The 23,253-nt window shown below is 38.1% G+C and overlaps 1 protein-coding gene and 1 pseudogene across 1 annotated transcript in view; one reads left to right on the top strand and one right to left on the bottom strand.

The window, feature by feature from the left end:
• The window catches only part of LOC149451115 (carbonic anhydrase-related protein 10-like), a 595,254-nt gene that overhangs the window by 215,139 nt on the left and 356,862 nt on the right, over positions 1 to 23,253 (bottom strand). The gene's annotated exons all lie outside the window — the stretch shown is intronic.
• LOC149451116 (U6 spliceosomal RNA) lies at positions 7,823 to 7,935 on the top strand (annotated as a pseudogene).

Raw genomic sequence — 23,253 nt, 5'->3', positions numbered from 1 at the left:
TATGCTGGATTCACTTCCAAATCTTTCCCAATTAGATGTAGTACCAGGCAGGGCTGTCCCCTGTCCACGCTATTATTTAGATTAGCTTTAGAACCGTTAGCTGTAGCCATCTTGGATATTAGGGATTTAGAAATCACTGGGGACCATCACAAATGTATGATGTTTACTAAAGCATAATTTACAGTAATGCATATTTCTTCCCTTTATGCTGCTCTTCCTAATTTCAAAGTTTGCAATTACAGTATATCAAACCTCAGGGTCAATGAAGTCCAAAGCTCTCAACTTAATCCTGACTCATTCCCTTCAACAGCTAAGATAAAATTATAACTTTGCTTGGCCAACCCACTTGCTTTACTTGGAATCCATCTTATATGGTCTTACAATACCCTGTACAATGCAAAATACCCTACATTATTTAAAGAATGGTCAAGTACCTGAACTGTCTGTACAAATAAGCAAAAGTTCTATTTGTCAGTATGGTTAAGCGCCTGCACATCTATGTCTCATGAACTGCAATAGTCCAGAGGATGAAATGGACTTTGTATTACAGTTCTTTGAGTTCAACAGCGTTGCAATTGCTGTGCTGCAGCTGCAATCTGATCATTGGATGTCTAAGACTCTGCTGTCCATCACTAGATATGGAGAACTTTGACAAGCTTCTATGCTTCTGAACTATTGAAAAGGAAAGTCTGATGTTCATATCTGGTCCTGTGCTTTCGAATTCTTGAAAGGAAAAGTTTGGTGCTTTGGTAGTCCAACATGTTGATTTGTTTTATGTATTTTGGATACAGGGTTGCCAACTGTCCGTAAATTTACAGTCTGTAAATTTTAACCATTTACGAGCTGTCTTTTAATGTCTGTTTATGGAACAACAACCGTCCTTAAAGATACTAATTTTATAAAGGTGTATACTTGTGAGCTGCTATGGTGTAAAAAAGGTGCTTTCGGTTAATTAAAATAAAGTGGTGCATCAACACATAAAACACATACTCAAAACATTGTGTGAAAATTAGACAAAATAAAATAATGTATGTGTTGCGCTCCTCAAAATATTGTTTGGTAATATATAATATAATATATTATGACGTATGTTTGAGATAAATTAAATAAATAAATAAAATAAATATAATCTCATAATGCTGTAATGTGGATAAAGTAAAAACGTGCCCAGTGCTATAATTAATATAAAAATAAATAACTAAAAATAATGTGTATAATAATGATAAAATGTGCCACAAATCAAGTAAACAAAGAGAAACCTCTTTGATCAATAATGAATATGTGCAAAAAAATTTATGCATGTGCAAAAAATGCAAATATTGCCCTAAACAATGAGAAATATATATATAATGAAATGCAATACTCAATTAATTATTAATAAATAATACTAAAAAACGTGCAAATCATATATGGTTATCACTCCACTTGTACCACCTGAGACGGTGATTAGGATTACGTGCTCCTAATTCTTATTTAGGCTGAAATATAAACGTCCCAATCTATGTAGATATATGAAAAGTCTAAAGTGATAGTAGACTGTGATGTTGCTTTCCTTCCACTAGATGGCCTCCCAGTTCCTTCCGAGTATGAGGGATGAGTGGATAGATATAGGTATCTCCCCTCGTGTGGTTTTGGGTCTGTCTCCTATTTCCTCTTCCTCCCCTTTGCTCCTCCGATTTAGGCCATGAAAAAGAAGAGAAATCCCCACATGGTGCTTATATCCTTTAAACAGGTTTTAATGTGTCTCCTGACAATTGCACACTCACATTGCCAAAGATCAATACAAAGCGTTTTTTTAAAATTATGTGCCCGCGCACAAAGACAGTACTCGCCGTTCCTCTGATGTTGGCGTCGTGACGTCAGAGCCCCTCCCCTACGCGTTACGCCACAGGGTCACGTGGCTTCCTCAGGGGGATGTGATACGACGCCATGACGCTGTCGCCCTTATATAGGCCATTTCAGCGCCATTTTCCCGGAGTCCGCACGGAGGCGGCCATCTCTATGGGGCCAAATACTTGTTAATAGTCCTGCGATATATACATATCCAGGACATATTGCTTATATTATGTTATCAAAATTTACACCCTTTTACTCTGACTTGATGTCACTAGTGCTGTAATCGGGCCGGGCACCATCAAATACAATAACTATATAAACAAAATCCTTTAATTAAACATATAAATAATCATGGCACTTGTAGTGCCACCATTTAAATTTAAAAAAGTTTTTATTCAGTACTTTTAAAATATAACTGCAAGAAGGAACTAATTAGATAGATTATAGGGGAAAATTAATAATGTGAATAATTATGTGTGAATGTTTTTATTAAAAAATTAGCAATGAAAGTAAAAATAAAAATAGAAATAAGATAAAATAAAATAAAATAAATTAAAAATAAAAATAAAAATAATAATAAAATTAAAATAATAAAAATAAAAATAATAGAAATAATAAAAATAAAAATAAAAATAAAATTAAAATAAAAATAAAATAAAAAGAAATATAAATAAAAATAAAAATCATTTCCAAACACTGGAAAGTTCTAAAGCTAGATAAACATCTAAAAGACATAATACCTGATAAACCGAAATATATATACAAGAAAGCACCAAATCTGAGAGACAGACTAGTAAAAAATATTTTGGAACCTCCCCATTCTAAGATTACCAGTTTATTTCAGGGTGTAGGTTTTTACACATGTGGACGTTGCTACAGCTGCAGTAGGGTTCGTAATAACCCCAGGCGAAGATATACATTCAGTAATACCAATAACAACAAAGAATATAAGATCAAACAATTCATTTCGTGTGATACGAGAGGAGTCATTTACGCTTTAAGATGCCCTTGTAATCTCATATATATAGGCAGAACCAAAAGAGCTTTGAAAGAAAGGATTAAAGAACATGTATACAACATAAACAGAGGTTACAAGTATCATCACGTATCACAACATTTCCGCTTATTCCATAACTCAGATGCTTCCCATTTACAATTCTGGGGAATAGAAAGGCACATTAAACATTGGAGAGGGGACAATATAATTAGAGAGATTAGTAAGAAGGAGTCAAAATGGATATATGAAATGGATTGTTTGGATCCAAAAGGCCTGAATAAGGAATTTGACTTATCCTGTTTCATCAGTAATTATTAATGAAGAGTACATCACTTCAGGAGACTTAGATAGATACATAATATTAATAGTATGCCGGGACGGCTGTGTGTTCATGTCCACGCACATATCTATTTTTATGTGGGCGGACATGCACATACAGTTACAACGTCATTGCGGCAGTAACTTTAGTTAAGAGTGGTGCAATTGATGGTAATGGCTTTTTTTAGATCAACTTGAAATATAAAAATATCTTCTGACATCACATATTTTCCATATGTAGAGTGAAATATAATTAAACTATAAAAACATAGTATAATATCCACATATGTATTGTGACAGGACTGAATGACCAAATAGTAAGGGGATCAAATTTTTATTTTTCTTTCAATTTTATTTCATTTTATTTTATTCTATTTTATTTTTATTTTTATTTTATTTTATTTTATTGTATATTTATTTTTACTTTTATTTTCATTTTTATTTTTATTTTTATATTTATATTTATTTTTATTTTCATTTTTATTTTTATTTTAATTTTAATTTTTATTATTTTTATGGTTTATATTTATTTTTATTTTTATTTTTATTTTTATTATTTTTATGGTTTATATTTATTTTTATTTTTATTTATATTTCTTTTTATTTTATTTTTATTTTAATTTTATTTTTATTTTTATTATTTCTATTATTTTTATTTTTATTATTTTAATTTTATTATTATTTTTATTTTTATTTTTAATTTATTTTATTTTATTTTATCTTATTTCTATTTTTATTTTTACTTTCATTGCTAATTTTTTAATAAAAACATTCACACATAATTATTCACATTATTAATTTTCCCCTATAATCTATCTAATTAGTTCCTTCTTGCAGTTATATTTTAAAAGTACTGAATAAAAACTTTTTTAAATTTAAATGGTGGCACTACAAGTGCCATGATTATTTATATGTTTAATTAAAGGATTTTGTTTATATAGTTATTGTATTTGATGGTGCCCGGCCCGATTACAGCACTAGTGACATCAAGTCAGAGTAAAAGGGTGTAAATTTTGATAACATAATATAAGCAATATGTCCTGGATATGTATATATCGCAGGACTATTAACAAGTATTTGGCCCCATAGAGATGGCCGCCTCCGTGCGGACTCCGGGAAAATGGCGCTGAAATGGCCTATATAAGGGCGACAGCGTCATGGCGTCGTATCACATCCCCCTGAGGAAGCCACGTGACCCTGTGGCGTAACGCGTAGGGGAGGGGCTCTGACGTCACGACGCCAACATCAGAGGAACGGCGAGTACTGTCTTTGTGCGCGGGCACATAATTTTAAAAAAACGCTTTGTATTGATCTTTGGCAATGTGAGTGTGCAATTGTCAGGAGACACATTAAAACCTGTTTAAAGGATATAAGCACCATGTGGGGATTTCTCTTCTTTTTCATGGCCTAAATCGGAGGAGCAAAGGGGAGGAAGAGGAAATAGGAGACAGACCCAAAACCACACGAGGGGAGATACCTATATCTATCCACTCATCCCTCATACTCGGAAGGAACTGGGAGGCCATCTAGTGGAAGGAAAGCAACATCACAGTCTACTATCACTTTAGACTTTTCATATATCTACATAGATTGGGACGTTTATATTTCAGCCTAAATAAGAATTAGGAGCACGTAATCCTAATCACCGTCTCAGGTGGTACAAGTGGAGTGATAACCATATATGATTTGCACGTTTTTTAGTATTATTTATTAATAATTAATTGAGTATTGCATTTCATTATATATATATTTCTCATTGTTTAGGGCAATATTTGCATTTTTTGCACATGCATAAATTTTTTTGCACATATTCATTATTGATCAAAGAGGTTTCTCTTTGTTTACTTGATTTGTGGCACATTTTATCATTATTATACACATTATTTTTAGTTATTTATTTTTATATTAATTATAGCACTGGGCACGTTTTTACTTTATCCACATTACAGCATTATGAGATTATATTTATTTTATTTATTTATTTAATTTATCTCAAACATACGTCATAATATATTATATTATATATTACCAAACAATATTTTGAGGAGCGCAACACACACATTATTTTATTTTGTCTAATTTTCACACAATGTTTTGAGTATGTGTTTTATGTGTTGATGCACCACTTTATTTTAATTAACCGAAAGCACCTTTTTTACACCATAGCAGCTCACAAGTATACACCTTTATAAAATTAGTATCTTTAAGGACGGTTGTTGTTCCATAAACAGACATTAAAAGACAGCTCGTAAATGGTTAAAATTTACAGACTGTAAATTTACGGACAGTTGGCAACCCTGTATCCAAAATACATAAAACAAATCAACATGTTGGACTATCCTCATCCACTGAGGGTGGGGGACTGTCTGAAGAAACTACATGCTGCAGTGAAAAGGAGAGGAGGCGCGCCATGGGCAAGGCAGGCACAGGCAGTGTTCTGGTGAGATTTTAATGGTATCATGTGTGTCTGCAGCCTAACTGTCTCTATTCTCCTGTCTGCAGCTTAACCGTCTCCTGTACCATGTCCGCAGCCTAACTATCTCCTGTACCATGTTCATAGTATAACCATCTCCTGTACCATGACCACATCCTAACCATCCACTGTACCATGTCCGCAGCCTAACCATCTTCTGTATTATGTCTGCAGCCTAACCATCTCCTGTACCATGACCGCAGCCTAAACATCTCCTTTACCATGAGCACAGCCTAAACATCCACTGTACCATGTCCGCAGCCTAACTGTCTCCTGTACCATGTCCGCAGCCTAACCATCTCCTGTATCATGACCACAGCCTAAACATCTCCTGTACCATGACCGCAGCCGAACCATCTCCTGTACCATGTCCGCAGCCTAACCATCTCCTGTAGCATGTCCGCAGCCTCTAACCATCTCCTGTGCCATGTCCGCAGCCCCTAACCATCTCCTGTGCCATGTCCGCAGCCCCTAACCATTTCTACTGTCTCTTTGCTAACTATGTCAGTTTTTAATGATGTGTCTGTGCTCCAGCTGGGGAGATTTACCCTCCAGTTGCCGTTTACCATTTCATCAAATCCAGAACAGAAATAGAGGGGTCCTTTATTCTATTGCTCCTGGTGGCTTCCTCAATTTTGTTTGGACTGAAATTGAAGGAAAGTCTCTCCAGCTGGATGCAGGTGTCCAAAATGCTGGGTTATATTAACCTGACCTTCATGGAAATGGAGAAATATGCTTTTTTGACTTTTCTTATAGCTCAAGCACAATGCTAATAGCACTAGCTATATGTTTATAGCTTAAATTTTGATATTTGCACTGTTTTGCACTTAAAACATCCATTGTATGTACTTTTTAGAAGTGTCTGCAAATAATGTGGTTCTTTCAGTAAATGCCATGATTTTTTGTCAGTCAAAAAATTGGTGCCGTTTGTAAATTGTGGACGTCTTGTCATTAAATTTTACTTAGGGGACTGGCAACACTGTTTGGATATTTTTTATATTTTTCAACCCAGCCGAATGAGATTTTTTGATTCAGGAAATCAGATAGGGAAAGTAGATATCTACACTTTAGATAGAGACACTTTAGATCCCCAGTTTTCATTTAACCACTTGCTCTCCAGAAGATTTACCCCCCTTCATTACCAGGCAATTTTTTTTGTGATATGGAGCTGTGTTACTTTAACTGACAATTGTGTTACTTTAAATGACAGTTGCGTGATCATGCAATGCTATACATGAAATTAATTTTTACTTTTTGCTATAAAACATATCCAATAAAAAAAACTAAAGAAACACAATTTCTTCATAAATTTAGACCAAAATGTATTCTGCTACACGTCTTCGGTAAAACAAATCTCAAAAAGTGTATATTAATTGGTTTTCGTGAAAGTTATAGCATCTACAAATGGCCATATATATAGTGGCATTTTTATTTATTTTTTTTATACTAGTAATGGTGATCAGCGACTTATAGCGGGACCGTGGCAGGCATTCTGACACTAACTGACACTGGGTGGGAACTGACTAACTGCCAGTGACATCTACAGTGACACAAATACAGTGATGAGTGCTAATAAAAAGCACTGATCACTGTACTAATGACACTGAGCAGGAAGGGGTTGGCGATCAAAGGGTTAACAGTGTGCTGTTTCGTACTTACTGTGTGCTGTTTTACTGGGGGACGAGCTGCTTTCTATCTCTCTGTTTTGCAGAGAGATAGAAAGCAGCATGTCTCTGCTAACAGGAGAAAGACCTGTGTTGTTTACAAACAGATCTTTTCCATGTCAGCTTCTTCGCCGATCACTGAGTCCCGGCCATGAATCGCTGGCAAGGACCCAGTGATTGACATCTCCAGCAGCCAATGAAACGCACGCCCCCACCTGGAAATGCTAAATCATGCAGCAGTATATCTAGGTTTTAAAAAAAAGTGTAGCAGATTCCTACCTTTTGTTATTCCGAAGAAACAGCTATTTGTTTGTCTGTGTCTTTGTACAGAGTGAAGGAGAATGGGAGAGGTTTTATAATTATCAGTCAGCTGTTGCACCTGCAGGGCTCTAATGTGGAAATTGGCAAGGTCTGCATCCCTTTATACATTATTTTCCTTTGGAATTATCTCACCAAAAATGACATTTTTGTTGCAGGGGATGCCCAAAATTTGATTTGTATCTTAGTGCAGACTTCTAGGAAAATCAGTCAGCCAGTCTTTGCTTCGACAGAACATACTATATACTAAAATTTGAATGATACAGAGAAGATTTGTATGGCTTCTGCGCACGGCTCACACACAAATTAGTGAAGCGTCCATATTTTAAAGAGAGATATATTCATGCAGTGAAAGGATGCAACTCTAGAGTTTTCTCCTGCATCTATTGCCCTCCCACCCTATAAGGTTCAGGAGTGCAGTATTTTTAACACAAAATCAAAATCAAGAACACGGGGACATGACCTTAAACTAACTGGAGGAAATATCAAAACTAATCTCAGAAAGCACTATTTTACTAAAAGAGTAGTTGATGCATGGAATACATTTCCAGCAGAAGTAGTGAGCCAGTCAACAGTAAATAGCTTCAAACATAACATGCTTAGGACAAGCATAGATCTATACTTAGACATAAAAGTTAACTAAAAAAAACCCCAAAACAACCCCCCCCCAAAAAAAAGAAACAAAAATAAAAAAAACAAACACACACACAAAAAAGAAAAGGGCAGACTCAATGGACCACTCAGTCTTTTTCTGCCATCACTTTTCTATGTTTCTATTGCCACAAGATCCGATAATCGGAAGATTTATCATTTGTTTTTTGTTGCATGCTAGTCTCATATCAAAAATGAAGAGGTTACTAAAGTTACGAAAATTCTTGGAAGACAGAATACAACTTCAAAAGTGATGTAATGTATTGTATTACATTGTAATGTATTCTTTTGTTTCTCAGCATGCATGGTCTCTCGATTTTTTTTTGGACAAATGCTGTACTGATTAAACAAAAATTGTTTGCGCTGTTATCGTACGAGAAATATTTTCATTCTCATTCCTTTGGATATTGTCACATGAACTGTTGTGACCAGCTGTTGAATGCTGTGTACTAATGATCAGATTACTGTACGATCCCTCCAAAATGATTTTTGCCATTTGATTTTCTTTGAAGCTAGCTATTTTTTAAGTGAAGGTCTGAATAGTATGTACATCTAAAGTTTGGTTCCTGCGTTCTTACCTTACTGTTTATTCATATCAGAGCTTTGTCTCATCTCTCATTTTGAGCTGTTTTTGATTAGAATGTTTATTGCTCAATAATTCTACTAACTTGTACACATTTGACATGGCTATTGTTCTGTGAAGAATATTACTCTGTACTCATATGCTTTGTGTACAATAAAATCTTTATGAAACTGAAAGCAATCAGCCAATCACACAAGCAGGAAATGGCATTTCTGGGGGGTGTTCTCCAGGTAGCCATATAGCATGGCATTTTACAGAAAACTACAGCACTGCAGATTGAAAAGGAAAGGTCATTTTTAATAACATCCAAATACATATGTCACAATTGTGTACAATATAAATATAAAAAAAAGGAATATATATATATATATATATATACAGTATATATATATATATATATATATATATATATTTGTTGTTTTCTTTTTTTTTTTTTTCATTTGTTAATTTTTTCCTCACGATAGTGAAGTTACCCTTTAAGGTAAATTTAACCAGGGGGTGGAAGAGCACATTTAGATTTAGTACTTTCTGTTTACTGTAATTAAGTGCTTTCTCTCCATTGTTGACATGTTTATGTACAGTTGGAGGCATTACTGGATGATATTTGTGAGCCAGGGTGACGTGATGGGGAAATTGCATTTTACATATTTCCTTAATAATAGAGTTGGGCTTGATGTTTGAGTCAAACATAAGTTTGACTCGAACATTGTCCATTCCTGTGTTTTTGGTGAACACACGAACAGTATGGGCGATCGGTGGGCTGTTTGCCCACTGCGCTCCATAAAGCACTGCACCCTGACAATGCATTGTGATTCGGCCACAGCAATGCACCTGCACAGCACATGATGATGTCAAAAGGGGCGGGGCCACCAGATGATGTTAACCAGGTGACCCTCCCCCCTTGTGATGTCATCACAGTATTTAGGAACTGTCAGGCCCACACAGCTGTCAGACGGCGGGAACCTTTTTTTTTTTCTTTTTCGGGTCAGTAGTGGTGGCGGGCCTCATGACTGATGTTGTATCTACTTCTGGGGACTTTTTTTTGTTTGTTTTTAATAAAGGACTTGTCAAAGACTGTCTACTGCCATTTTTGACACTACACTTTTTTTTGTGAATGAGTAGCGGTACTATGTACCCAGGGGCGGACTGACAACTCAAGGGGCCCTCAGGCAATAGAGGATCATGGGGCTCCTGGGTCCTTGCCCAAACTCAAAAAAGTCTATGAAAAAGGTACCAGGGGCATCTCATGGGGCCCCCTACTAACCCCGGGCCCTCGGGCAGTGCCCGAGTTTCCAAATGGTCAGTCCGCCCCTGTATGTACCCCATACCCATTCACATGGGGGGGGGCGGGATCTGGGGGCCTTCTTGTTAAAGGAGGTTTCCAGATCCCGATAAGCCCCCAGCCCGCAGACCCACACAACCACCAGCCAGGGTTGTGGGTAAGAGGCCCTTGCCCCCATCAACATGGGGACAAGGTGCTCTGGGTGTTGGGCTTCTGAACATTAAAGAATGTTTTCACTACTAAAATACCGCATGACTTAATAATATAACTCATCTGGGATTTTAGTAGCTGTGCGTTATCTTACCGCATACTTGGATGCAGTAAAATACCGCTTAGTGAATTGACCCTGTTCGAAGTTTGCGGTTGTATTTTCGTTAGGTTCGAATGTTCGACCACAAACTGAACAGGAGGGTGTTCGGCCCATCACTACTTATTAATATGGTGGCTCACTAATGAATCCTAAGCCTCCAATATCCAGGTTAGCTTTGCTGACTTTAGGCTATAGGAATGCGATTGTAGATTGACTATGGACAAACCAGCCTACTAAGCTCCTTTCAGGAATGTGCCATTTTCCTTAGAAGGTCATACTGCTCCAAGGGGGATGGATTGGCCATTTACTTACATTCAAATCCAATATTACCACAGCCAAAACTTGTAAGATCTCAGTCTCACATCAGAGTTGCCATTAGGCTTGTGTCTAAACCTGGCTGGCCAGGCCATGAAAAGTGGGCAAGGACTCCACGGCAGAACATCATCTTTAGTTAAGCATTATTGTTATATTTTCTAATAATAACTTTGTCTGTATCTGTCATTACTTTTAATAAATGGTATAGTATGTAGAAGTATTTGTATGATCTCTCTTTGCACATATCAAATACAACCCAAAAATGTAAACTATCACGTGACCATGACAAAACAGCCTAGGATTTTCCCACCTTAATAATTATAATATAGCTGCTCAAATTGCTGCCCTAGAATTAATACACGCATCCTGTGAAATTACTCTCTGGACACCGAACTCATCTAAATATTATTGAATATGTGACTGTTCTGATCTAGAACCTTAACTGGACACTCCCCCAACACAGACCCACAATATCTGATCCTGCCATTCACAATCCCCAAAATTATGGGATCTTGTAAAATTATCTAGCAATCTTATATCCTCACATGTCCCCTTTTCAGGCATCCTTTAAAATCCACTTAAAAGTGGCTCTGAGGAAGAGGCAAGTCTTCGAAACGCGTTAGCCAGTTGGAAATCCACAATTCCCATTGCGGACAGAGCTGTTCCTTTATGATGTGCCTTTGAATGTATTGCCATTTTGTGAGTACAATACCTACTTTTATCTTTTATTAAATACATTTTTTAAGGTAATGCACTAAGCTGGTGCTCCCTCTGTTTGTTTTTTTCTTTATCCTTTAAAATCTGTTCTTTCTTCCTGTGTACAAAAATATCTGCACTTTTCGCTGGTGGCAAGTAAAGAGTGTCAGAAATATACACAACCTTTTAGAGCTAGATGGTATTAAATCTTTTGCATACTTGAGGGAATATAGGAAACTGCCATCAATAGAAATGTTTTGATATTTTAAATTATGACACTTTATCAATAGCCTCCTCATGGATTGATGGAAGTCCACAAAACATAAAACTGTTTTAAAAATTATGCCTAAAAGATCCCCTTTCCATAAGCCTCATCTCTGCTCTTTAGGCAGCTCTTGGTGATTCCAAGGTTTCCTGCAATACTGTAGATGGGATAGAGACTTAGGGAAAATGCTAAACCAAGCAAACTGGAACAAAAACTGGGAAGGCTCCACACTTGTTGTTGGGGCTGTAGTGAGCATGGTACATGGTGCATATATGGTGGCACTGGCCTAAAGCTAAACACTTCTGTATTAGAGTTTATAACATGGCACACATGTTTTTACACTGTGACTTTCTGCAAAATCCTTGGTAAGTCTTGCTACATAGACCAATTCCCTATTTATCTGGGTCAAAATTAAAAAGGATGGGATTCGTGGTCACTTCAGCAAAACTAACACTGGCAAAAGTGTGTTAAACAAAAATATAAACTTCTCTGAAGGTTAACAGCAACTCATGGGCATCACAGTCCATGAGAAATGTACAGTCATGTTTAATGACAACAAAATCAGAGCAAAATATACCCCAAATACAGCGCTAATAAACAGTACAGATATTTTGTCATATCCTGAATAATATAAACATAATAAACAAACTTACAAAGCAATAAAAATAATAATGTATCCACACCTCACTCTGTAAAAAGTGAAACTTGAAACATATCCACACAGTGTTATAAACTGTAAATCCTTCGATTCCTCATGAAAAAAAAAGTTTTTTTTTTTTACATTTTTATAAGCAGATTTAAAGCATAAGTAAAGGGATTATATATTTTCATACTTAATTGCAACCTATTTTACATTCCTTAAGCCTGGGTTCTCACTGATGCGGTGCGCCACATTGCATGTAATTTGCACAGGAACCGCACTGCATTCCTGTGCAAACCAATGCAATTTCTGTGTGGTGCAATATGAGCCATACATTTTGTATGGCTCAGATCGCACCGCATCCGCACCAAAATAGTGCAGGAACCTTTTTTTTGTCCACATCAGAATCGGATCGCATAGGTATTCACACCCATGCGATCCGATTCTGCACATCGCACCGAGTTTTGCGAACTGATTTTGGGGTGTCGTTAGCTTAATATACACGTCCGCATCTGTTCTCATGAGCAGGGAGTGATCATGATGTGGTGCAGAAATCGCACAGAAACTGGTGTGAATTCCGCAACGCATCAGTGTGAACCCGGGCTAAAATCTGGTCGCCTTGGCTAGACTATTATTATTATTATACAGTATTTATATAGCGCTAAAAGGTTTGCTCAGCGCTGTACATTATAATGGGGGACAGTACATGAGACAGTACAGTAACAAAACAAAACACGAGGGGGTCAAGGGCCCTGCTCTTTCGAGCTTACAGTCTAGACTACCCTATGATATGATGTTCCGGCGGGGATATAGCAACATATATGCTCTCGGCTGGTACCCACAATTCACTCTTTCCCTACCCTTTCCGACACCTTGTATCATTCTTACAACCCACTTTATACTACTTCTTATCACTGTTTTATCTTGCCCTCCTATTATTTTAGGAGTGTATTTACTTGCCTTTTACTCCATCTCTTTTTTCCCTCTCCTTAGCACCTCTATTAGCCTTTCTGAACCAACTTCACCCTTGGCCTATCAAAGGCTCAATTTGACTCCTTTTTTTATTATTTACCCTACATCCCGCATAGCACAAACCTGCACAAAACAAGCAGTAAGGAATCCACACCAGTATGGTGTGTTAATATGTTGAATCAACTATATTATTATGCATCAGGTGGATTCCACAACAGAATGATCCATGTGTCATTACCATGTCTATTAATTATACAACTGCATTAGGTGTTTCCTTTTTTCCCTTTTCTATTCATAAGCATTGACATAAAAGTTACTTTTTATTGAATGGGGTTTTTTGGCATGTTATTTATAACCTAGTTGTTTGTCAAACTCTCAATAAAAAATTTGTGAAATAGAGCTCTTAACCACATGCCTACCAGGCACTTTGACCCCCTTCCTGCCCAGCCCAATGTTCAGCTTTCAGTGGTGTTGCATTTTGAATAACTATTGTGCGGTCATGCAAAACTGTACACATTTGAGGTTTTTGTCATTTTTTTGAGACATACAGTGCTTTCTTTTGGTGCCATTTAATCATCACTGGGTTTTTAATTTTTGCTAAACAAACAAAAAAAGGCCAAAAATTGTAAAAACTTTTTTTTTGTTCTTAGTTTCTGTTATAAAATTTAGCAAACAGGTAATTTTTCTCCTTCAGTGATGTGCGCTGATGAGGATGCACTTATGGGCACTGATATGTAGCACTGATGGGCACTGATAGGCTGCACTGATGGGTACTGATGAGGCTGCACTGATAGGCAGCACTGGTGGGCACTGATTGGCTGCACTGATGGGCACTGACATGGAGGCACTGATGAGACTGCACTGATATGCAGCACTGATGGATACTGATAGACAGCACTGATGGACAATGATAGGCAGCAGTCATAGGCGACACTGAAGGTCACTGATAGGCAGCACTGACTGGCGGCACTGATGGACACTGACTGGCAGCACTGATGATCACTGATTGCAGCATTGATGGACACTGGCAGCACTGATGGACATTGACGGGCAGCACTGATGGACACTGCTAGGACTGCACTAATGGCCACTGTTGGGGCTGGGGGGCTGCACTGGACTGCCTCTGATTTTTTAAATACATTTGCCAATTACTGGCTCAGGGGTAACATCCCATCCCATACTTTTGTTGCACATTGCTTTTTTCTGGTTTCTTATAACTAATAACAAAACAGTTACCATGGCTCTGCAACTCTTTCAGGTAGGCAGATGGAGTGCCCTGCCACTTGGGGTCTAACTAAGGTTCCACCAAATCAAGACAGCCCATATACCCAGGTAAAATGCAGAATTGTGTATACTTTAGTCTTATACAAAGCTTTGACAAACTGTTTTTATGAGACATGAGTTCTGTTTGGCCTTTTTTAGTTCATGGTAAATAGATAAAGCTTACTTTTTCCCACACTATGGTCATTAAAATGTTTACACACAAGCAATACCAGAGCTTTCACATAAGCCCTCGTTGTCATCACTAAAAATCACAACAACAACTAAAGTTGGGTTTCAGTCAATTCCCTACAGCTTACAGCACATGTTGTGCATTTACTTTCGAGGTCTGGCAGGTTGCCAAGATTCAGCCCTATTAGATATTAAAGGAGAAAGAAGCTGACATTTAAGTGTCTTTTCCCTAAATTTTGAAGATTCATTGCGCTATAAGCCTACACCTACAGAGGTGAATAAGGGTGTGGTGTTTTAATTATTTTACATGTAGCGCTACCCCTGTGAGGTACACTGTATTTCTTGGTACTCCTAAGCTTTGCATAGTCAGGCACCATGCATTTTCCACACTTTCATCCACAGTTAATGAACAGTCCATGAGCTTGGTTTTTGTTAATTTATTAGGGGAATATAACTTGGATGGGTTAATAGGGATTATGGGATGCCCAACCTAACTGAATAAAAGCACTTGGACAGCTTCCTTCCTATTTACAGAAATAGAATGTGGACTGTTCATTTCCCTGAAAGCCATCAGTCATTGTGGTACCAAGAAACATTATGGATCAGTAGCAACAACCCCTTATGGACAAGGAACTCGCAGTTCCTCTGAAATCAACTTATCTTCTTGTAAACTACATGCAGAGATGTCTTCTCTTCCTTGTAGAACTGCTCCCAGCTCCAGAGCCTGTAGACACTACCATCCCTTTTGGCTGCTCTGAAGATCTCCCAGGACAAAGATAAAGTATTAAGCATAGCTCTGCCCTTTGCAAGCTTGCTACATGTGGCAGATGCTCCCCTTGTGAATCTAAGGGTGTGCTGATGTACTTACTCTGTCCTCTATGCTCCCACTGCTCCCAGTCCTTGATCCTGTTCATGCCATACTGCTGAATGTATCCTCCTGAGCAAACCCTAGCCTAGCCTGGAGGCCAGCCCCCCCAGACCTAGGAGACCCCTCCCAGGCCACTGACAGTCTCCTCAGCACTCCATCTTCCACATGACTCCCCAGCTGGCCTAGCTATCCCATATTCACGGGCTGGTCCACCACTCTACCAGGGCCTCCAAACTTGGGATTGGTTAGACTCCCACAAACATGCATATTAGGTCTCCACCTCTTCTGCCTACTGGCTTGTGGAAGGTTCCCATGATCCTTCAGAACCAGGTGGAAGCGGTACAGTTCCAACCCATATGTAAATACTTTAATATGCATAGTCTGGGCACAGGTTCACTTTAATTACAGATGGACCTAACTTTTCTCTGTCATTCCTCCTGCAAACCATTTTACATAAGTAAGGGTATAAAAACAAATAATTGCTATACAGTATTAGGCCAATAGTCTTCAGACAGACTTTCCTCTGAAATTATTAAATTCCTCAGTGTTCATGTTTGGTTACCACTGAAGAATTCTGAAGATTTTGAGCAGAGGCGGTGTGGTGCCATCTAGGGGACACTAAAATTGTGTACATTTTACAGTATCCCCTAACCGGCACCTAAGTGTAAGTATGACCCAATGTGAATATGCAAGGGGAAGGGAAAGGGTGGGCAGCACAAGATAAGTACATGGAAAGTGTGTATTAATGTGTAAAATATCCATTGTGCATGTGTCAGCTTGGATTGTACAAGAATTTTAACTACAGTTTTAGATTCTGAATACCTGTCCAATACTGGGTTGCTAAAATATACACCAATTTTCTTTTGCAATATCTGTAATCTAAGTTTGGCCTCTGTTCACATTTATGCAATCATCACCTACACCTAACATTTTTGTTATGTATAAAGTTCACTTTTTTCATAAAAACTAGGCTGAAACATCGGCTGCAGAACATTAGGAACTAAATAACTTTGTACTTTACCTTTTTTCATAAAAAATGAGTCTGAAACACAGGAAGAAGAACATTAGGAAGTAAATATCTTTGTTCTTTTCTATTACTGCAACAGTCCTTCTCTGCTATAAAGGGGAGCTATGCATCTGAATCGCGCAGTGATCTTCATGGTTATTAAGGTAGTGGAAAACCACTTTAATGTCTAATGCAAGCTGCCAATGAAAACCACCATCTGCTTCTGAGAGGAACAGGTACACAAGTACAATAGCTAATTCTTCTGTTCAGACATGTTGATAACTCTTCTGTATAGTACTGCTTGCTAATATTCTATATGAAACTCTCTTTGCAGTGTCATTACATATTAACTGTTGAATGTATACACTAAGGATATACTGCATATATAACAAAGGACATAAGCAACAACTCCTTTGAAACTACTCTCGCATGAAAAAAATCACAGTTATATGTCTTTTTATGTGTGTGTTTGTATTAGACACATTCACCTATTTCAGTCATTCTTACCACCTTGTTGGTTGTGTCTCAGAAATTCATCATTGTTATTGTAAACCTTTTAAAAGTCCTCAACTCTTTACAGGTCACCAAAGGTTAAAGGATAAGTTCACCTTTTCATAAAAAATAACAAAAGCACATTATTTGCAAGCAAAAAAATGTGTATTTATTCTTTTTTTCCTAGGGAGCCTGCAGAGCATTGCACCTACGATCAGCAGATCATGGGTGCAATGTAGGGCTCGTACAGACTCTAAAGATTTCTTTCTGCCCGTACGAGGTACTTGAGAGCAGGATGAATCAATGAACAACGAAGGAGCTAAACCCGCACTCGCACAGTTCATTGAAAACTACAAGCTGTCAGCTGTGATGACTGAAAGTAGTTGTAGTTCATTAATTCCCAGGAAATTGTGAATTATTTTCCAAAAGTGACAGCAGGTGGGAGGAGAAGATCAGGGAGCGGGGAAGATCAGCTGAATTGTTGGCATGAACTGGAACATGTTACATGTTCCACCTTAAATACAGGTGTAACATGTTCGAAAAGGTGAACTTATCCTTTAAAGTGATAGTAAAGTCTCTTTCTTATTTAAAAAAATGGTCCCCAATTGATTACAATAATGGTCTCCATTATGACAGACTTACCTGCAGACAGAGCCCTCCAGCACCGCGCTGACATGGCCCTCCCTGGTCTCCGGCTGCTTCCATCTTCACCCGGTCTTCCTTCCAGGTTCCCAATCTTCAGCCACTTGTATGGCTGGGCCACAGGTGACATTACTCACACAATGCGCACGCAAAGGTAATAAATATATTCTGAGCTGTGTACCTGATGACAAGCAGGAGGGACTTTTATGACAGAAGAGACCACTGCAGTCTCTTCTGTTATAAAAAAAAACCCTGCCTGTCAGCGAATTTTAGATTACAAGACTTTACTACCACTTTAAGCGGACGTATAATTAAAATCCACATTTCATCTGAATACATAGGACACATGACTTAAATCCCCTTAGAAGCAGCCATATTTGTTCAGTACGTTGTTTAGGCAACAGCAGTGTGAAAGCTGGCATTCTCTTTTTTTACTGAACCTCTGAAAGACAGTAAACTTTTTTTTTTAAAACAAACTCTGAGACCAGACTCCAACGTGTCTATGGTGATCTTAAAAGGTAAATAACTTCACAGTACTTGCAGCTAGAGAGGTCAGTGAGGGCTTGTTTAAAGTTTTTTTCTTCTTGTTAAGAACATAAAAATACTTTTTTTGTTCACAGTCTTAACATAAGCATGAGATTTAGCAACCCAAGGGAGAGTGTAATTTCAAAAACTAGTTTCCAGCTATGAGATGTCAAAGCCCAATTAGGTAGGGTCCCCATTAGAAAACCTAATTCTCAACATACACTAAATTGCCAAAATGATTGGGATGCCTGCCTTTACATGCACATGAACTTTAATGGCATCCCAGTCTTAGTCCGTAGGGTTCAATATTGAGTTGGCCCACCCTTTGCAGCTATAACAGCTTCAACTCTTCTGGGATGGCTGTCCACAAGGTTTAGGAGTGTGTCTATGGGAATGTTTGACCATTCTTCCAGAAAAGCATTTGTGAGGTCAGGCACTGATGTCGGATAAGAAAGCCTGGCTCGCAGTCTCTACACTACTTCATCCCAGAGGTGTTCTGTCGGGTTGAGGTCAGAACTCTGTGATGGCCAGTCAAGTTCTTCCACCCCAAGTTTGCTCATCCATGTCTTTATGGACCTTGCTTTGTGCACTGCTGTGCAGTCATGTTGGAACAGGAAGGGGCCACCCCCAAACTGTTCCCACAAAGTTGGGAGCATTAAATTGTCCAAAATATCTTGGTATGCTTTTGCCTTAAGAGTTCCCTTCACTGGAACTAAGGGGCCAAGCCTAACCTCTGAAAAACAACCCCATACCATAACCCCCCCTCCACCAAACTTTACACTTGGCACAATGCAGTCAGGCAAGTACCTTTCTCCTGGCAACTGCCAAGCCCAGACACATCCATCAGATTGCCAGACAGAGAAGCGTGATTTGTCCCTCCAGATAACAAATATCCACTGTTCTAGAGTCCAGTGGCGGTGTGCTTTACGCCACTGCATCCGACGCTTTGCATTGTACTTAGTGATATAAGGCTTGGATGCAGAAGCTTGGCCATGAAAACCCATTTCATGAAGCTCTCTACGCACACGTTGTTGCGCTAATCTGAAGGCCACATGAAGTTTGGAGGTCTTCAGTTATTGACTCTGCAGACAGTTGGTAACTTCTGCGCACTGTGTGCTTCAGCATATGCTGACTCTTCTCTGTCATTTTACGTGGTCTACCACTTCATGGTTGAGTTGCTGTTGTTCCCAGTTGCTTCCACTTTGCTATAATACTACTAACAGTTGACCTTGGAATAATCTTCTTACATTTCCTAGGTCTGCTATAATGATCAGGGTTTTATGGCAGGACATTGCTCAGTACTTCCATGATGAGATGGGAGCTCCAGTTCTTTACAACCCAAACAATGTTTACTAGGTATCCTTTTGCACATCTTATTAAATGCACAAATATTTTCATGACTTAACTAGTCCCTGGTGGAGCTGTACCTTGGGTCACATGGATCGCTACACCATGTTAAAACTTACATAGGAAAGGCAAAGCCAACCTTCTCTTCAGCAACTTCGAAACCTATCAAACAGTAAGGATGAGGTTCAGGTTCATTGCTATCATGGGTTCCAAGTGAATCCTGAGAGTTTGAGATTCTTGGCCTTGGCAAATATATGTGCCTATTTGTAGATACAAATCATAATGGCCTATCATGGCTACCCCTAGTAGGCTTAGAAAGGCCAGCAAGGGGTCTTTGGGTTAAGCCAGCCCCCTCACTAAAAAAGGGGGCACAGAATAGCCATAGTGTGAGTTAATTGGGGGCTCTTGCAGAGATATCTTAGGGTCAGTTGGAAAACTGTATTTAATTATGACTGTTAGTTCTTTGGGCTTTGCTGCCTTGCTTTTTTTAATTAGTGTTTTTTTTTTCTGTGGATGATTAGAGGTTAGTGGTCACTTTTAGAAAAGTGGCTTTTCATGGCACTGCAATCATCCAGCTTGGAAAACTGTATTTTAATTATGATTATTAGTTCTTTGGGCTTTGCTGCCTTGCTTTTTTGTTTTTATTAGTGGTTTTTTTTGTCTTTTATTTTATTTTGTGGATTATTAGAAGTCAGTGGTCACTTTTAGCAAAGTGGTATTCCATGGCACTGCAATTAATCAGCTGGACCGCACCCTTAAAAAGATTAGTCCCATTCATCCAAGCATACACGTGTTAAACTTTATTGCAGCATATGCACATATACAGTATATTAACCTAAATACATTTAAAAGTCTATAGTTTTCCTTTAATCCATGCATACACTGGTTAATCTTTATTACAGCATACTGTGTAAAAGTACAGTGCAGTAAAACCTAAACAAAAGAACACAGTAATCAACCAGTTCTGTGTCTATAGCAGCCATATCCTTTTATTATTAAACTTATTACTTAAAACACTAGAGTGTACTTTACATGAAAGCAGCCAAGACTACAACCATGCCTGAAAAAAAGTAATGCTGAAAAGATAATAAAAAGTCAAATTTGGCAATTCCTCATTTTTGTTCATCATTAGATGTTTCCAGCTGATGTCCATAATGTTATTGTAGTCCCCATGAGAAGCTATGGCTTTTGCAGTGGTTCCTTATTTATAGGAGGCTGTGTATTTTATAGCCGTTTTTATGTCCTTGACATCTTTTTGCTTATCCCTGAGCAGAAGGCAGAGCCTTAACACTCTAGTTTTAATAATGTATTGGCTATACTTTAACTGCTAGTTGCACAGCTATTTGCTCTGTCTGCCTGTGGCAGCTACCAAATGCTGAAATCTCTGGTACCCACTAATTTTACATATGAGCGGACATATGTGCTTTCACAAATTTATTTTAACCCTTGAGCTCTCAGTGAAAACTGCAGTCCGGCTACATTTGGGGTCCCTTATGTAATGAATTGGTTATTAATGTGTTTTTCTTTCTGCTTTACTGCTCTGTTCCCATCTGTTCGACTATCTGTTCACTCCTATTATTCTTCTTCCCTTTTTTGCACATTCTGTCTCTCTCTTGTTCCCTCTTATTTCATATCCTCATCACCTTCCTTGACAGTTGCAAAATTGTTAAAATCCATCATTCATACAGGTCTATCCAACTGTCAAAACAGTCAGTCATCTTGCCTTACAAGAATATTTAGCCTTGAGAGAATTTTTGTTAACGTTCATTCTTACCGAGCTTATGCGGCTTTGTTTGACGTGGGATTACCATATTATGGTCATAATAAGACAAAACATATTTAATGAGAATTGGGAGCTTGGCACTTTAGGGATTCTCATTTTACACTCTTAAAATAGTTAATGTGACCATCCAGGAGTTTGTAGTATGCATTAAGACATTTCTATTATGCCAACAATTTATTGTTCATGAAAAGTATACTTTTTAAAGTGGTATTAAACACAAAAGCAAACATTTATTATACCACAGCTTACTGATTCTTAGATGTGGTTGCGGCATTGGTTTTCTTTTTAGGCTTTCTTTGTTTTATTTTCACCTGGTTATCCAGTCAGTAAGTCTGTTGTTTTTCAACAGAACAAGCTCTCCTGCAAATGTATCAGTTAAGAGTGTTGAGACAAACAATTTGCCACTGACAGGAGTATTTACAATTGTAGTCCTCTTTTGGTGGGGGTTATGAGAAATGGCCCTCCTCAAGCAGGATATTGTGCTGAGCCTGTAGGTAATTAAGAGAACCAGAACCTTTGCCACGAGGAAGAGTGGGGTTGATAATAAAGTTGGCAATGCCTCCACCCAGGACAGGACCTCTGTGAACAGAGGGGATTCCCATCCTAACAAAATAAACAGTAACCTACTCAAAGTAATTGGAAGCAGAGGAACTGCTGCAACTAACATATAGCATTAACCAGAAGCATTTATAGATGCACACAAGTATAGAAATAATACAAGCTTTATAGTAAAATAATAATAACAGTACATATATTCAATGTACAAACAGATATTATCAGCAAAGGGCCCGATAGAAGTCCAAGTAAAATTGTGCAAATATACAAGGGTATATATCGCTTTTTAAACAGATACCTCCAGTTGAATGTTGCAGTAAAGTCCTGTTGCAGGGGCCCCTGAGGATGATGTGGTGTTTGTCTTTGTGTCAGAGACCTGAAGACAAGATTTGCGGTGATGAGGAGACTCTCCAACTGTTACCCAACCAGCCTGGAATGCAGTCCTAGTTAGCAAAACAGATCACCAAATCTGCCATTGGATTTGATCATCTGTTTTTTTGTAGAAAAAAATAATCTGAGAGTCACCAAATCACTTATTTTCCCTTTATACGCACTGTACATACATGATTTTGGGTGTAGCCACAACATTTCCAGTGCCCAGTGTTCTGTTTCAAATGTTGCTTTATGCAATGCCATACCTCCTTAGATCCCAGTCTGTGCAGACAGCACATACTTATTCAGCAGAATCCTCAGCCAGCTTAGCGCTTGCCGTTTCATTGCTGTTTTACTTCATAGAGGTCCTCCGTGAGGACATCGATGATGAAAGGCTTAGGGCGGTGCCCTTGGATGTGACGTTCAGCACACTCCTGGTCTGCTTGCACATTGCTTGTGCATGTTTAGCTGGGTCTGAGTCGCTTGTATTCATTACACACGCTGTCTATACTGGTGTCAGTCTGGACACCTTGCTTGTAAGTGCATTTCTTCATTAAAGTTTGATGTTTTTTAAAACATACTGCACCATGATTGTTCACTTTTTTCTTTCGAGTGACGGTCTGATCATCTCTCAGTTTGGATACTAAATCACCTTTGGAGTGGATTTTCAGCTTTTCAGAACATCATCTGTTGGAGTTCATCCCTCATTTCTTCAGTGTTGCTGTCACCATATTAATTATTGCTCCCAGAGTAACAAATGCTATATGCTGGTTTTTTCAACAATCAGCATATTACTCTGGTGAGTTTTATTTAACCATTTTTGGTGGTGGATTCACTTGGTGATTAATTATTTTGGACATCATTGATTATTTGAACTTTTGGACTTTTTCT

This window comes from Staurois parvus, unplaced genomic scaffold (assembly GCF_062004578.1).
Source record: "Staurois parvus isolate SC_StPar_1 unplaced genomic scaffold, SC_StPar_1.0 ptg000548l, whole genome shotgun sequence".
NCBI lineage: Eukaryota > Metazoa > Chordata > Amphibia > Anura > Ranidae > Staurois > Staurois parvus.
This window is presented reverse-complemented; position numbering and strand designations above follow the sequence as displayed.